This window comes from Hyaena hyaena, unplaced genomic scaffold (genome assembly GCF_003009895.1).
Source record: "Hyaena hyaena isolate Hyena2069 unplaced genomic scaffold, ASM300989v1 scaffold_289, whole genome shotgun sequence".
NCBI lineage: Eukaryota > Metazoa > Chordata > Mammalia > Carnivora > Hyaenidae > Hyaena > Hyaena hyaena.
The window spans coordinates 2,144,016-2,146,233 of NW_024080920.1; the positions used below are offsets into that span (position 1 = coordinate 2,144,016).

Genomic DNA, 2,218 nt, shown 5'->3' on the forward strand with positions numbered 1-2,218 from the left:
CACATCAAATATGCTGAAATCCATGAGGTCCTAATAATACATATTTTTTAAGAAGCTTATTGTTTTGAATATGGGTGGATAAATGAGTAATCTGAAAAGGAGAGTGAGAAGGAAAAAACACAGGATTTACCCTGCCTTGTATATGAGAACTGTACTTCTTACTGACCAAGCAGTTAATGAGTTAAAGATTACCTTTAAAAAGATACATGAAGGTGGACAACATTAAGCCTATTGATCAAAGATTATAGGCTTAGTAAAGTTATATATCAAGTACATATTATCCTATAGATTTGTGTCTAGTAGATAAGCAAATTGTTTCTATCCAGTGGAAAAGATAGCCCCAAAGATAAGATAGTGACTAGTTGGTATATTATCTAACAAACCGACTCTAACATTCCTTTAAAAATTGATAATAAATTCTTAACACCTCAAAATGTTCTTTTTCTGTGATGTGACTATAGCAGTCTTCTATTTGCAACTCAGGGAGGAAACAACTGTGTTCCAAAACCGCTAAATTTACAAGTCCAAAAACTGAAGCTACTTTTAAGCTGTCACATTCACCCTGAAGCCCATTCATCTCCTTCAGCATCCCAGAGATTAAGCACCTGTTCTGCTCAGCTATGTAATCAAGTGGCAAACCGCTGTGGCACTGACCTCACAGGACAGTTGCCTATAGAACGAGATGCACTTTCTCACAGATCATCCTCCTCATCTGAGACCGCAGTTGTCTGAGCAACCTCTAGATCATGTTCATACTGTGCCGCCAAAGCGGGGTCCACGACAACCTCTGGTGAGGCAAGAGCAGGCATGGGGACACACTCCAAGTTAGGGTCTCAGGTTAGTTTCCTGGCAAGCCACAGGAAGGGCTTCTCAAAGCTGTAGTTGCTTTTGGCAGAAGTGTCATAGTGCTGAAGGTTCTTCTTTCAGTGGAAGACCATAGATTTTGCCTTAGCTTTCCTGTCCTTAATATCCACTTTGTTGCCACACCGTACAGTGGGGATGTTTTCAGATACTCCGACCAGATCTCTGTGCCAGTTAGGCACATTCTTATAAGTAACCTGTGATGTTACATCAAACATTATAATGGCCCACTGGGCTTGGATATTATAGCCATCTCTCAGCCCGCCAAATTTCTCCAAACCAGCTGTATCCCATAGATTGATCTTATTAGGTCTTCTGTTGGTATGGAACACCAGCGAATGGACTTCAGCACCCAAGGCGGTTCATATTTCTTTTCAAATTCACCAGTCAGAGGACATTTTAAAAATGTAGCTTTTCCAGTACATTTCCACCATCACCAAACAGCTCAAGTTTGAACTGGACTTGGGGTTCTTCTTGGGCCGCCATTGTGCTGTTGCTTCCAGAAGTGTCTCTGGCCCATCTGACTGAGGCTGAACTACTCAGGGAGGAAACAACTGTGTTCCTGTTTTTCACCATAATTAATGAGATGAGTAACATCCTAGACATAGGCTTATGTTAAATTTGCAAGAATGTCATGATTTTACCTTTTTGAAAAATCCATTCAGTGGCAATAAGTACTAAAATTAGAAAATGAAGAAATGGAGGTCATATTCTGAGCTACTTTGCAACTCCTAATGAATTAGTAGATCTAGGCAACAATCACCAATTGCTAGTGACATCACATACTAACTAACTAACTAACTAGACAAGAGACTAACTAGGTGGCTCCATTGGTGGTGTCCAGTTCTTGATTTTGGCTCAGGTCATGATCTTACAATTTGTGGGTTTGAGCCCAGCACTGGGCTCTACACTGACAGTGTGGAGCCTGTTTGGGATTCTCTCCCTCTGCTCCCCTACAAATAAATAAACTTAAAAACAAAACCAAAAATGAGGCAATTAGGCACTATTCATCTTGTGGTGGACATATACTGTATCTTCTTTGAAGCAGTCTTGACAAAAATACTGAACCTGGATCTGAAGATATTGGTCAATGAATAAATGGGGCTTCAGGACTATTTGAATTGTATTTTTAGTGATAATTTTTTTTAAACAGCTCTTTTTATTTTATCTTCTCTGTGTCTCTTTCAGTCCAAGCAGGTAGTGCTCTGCTGGCGAACATTTTAAGGAACCTTGCTGTTCACTCATGTATGTCTCAAAATTTACTTCCCTAGCAAGAGACTCTCTTTCATACATCTCCCTGGATATTCCCATCTCTTGTTGTGACTTCTGCTTAGCTGGCTGAGGGGATCGATGAGTG

The 2,218-nt window shown here is 40.2% G+C and overlaps 1 pseudogene; it reads right to left on the reverse strand.

The window, feature by feature from the left end:
• Nucleotides 1-692: 692 nt before the first annotated feature.
• Nucleotides 693-1,347, reverse strand: LOC120241769 (annotated as a pseudogene).
• Between the last annotated feature and the right edge of the window lie 871 nt (nt 1,348-2,218).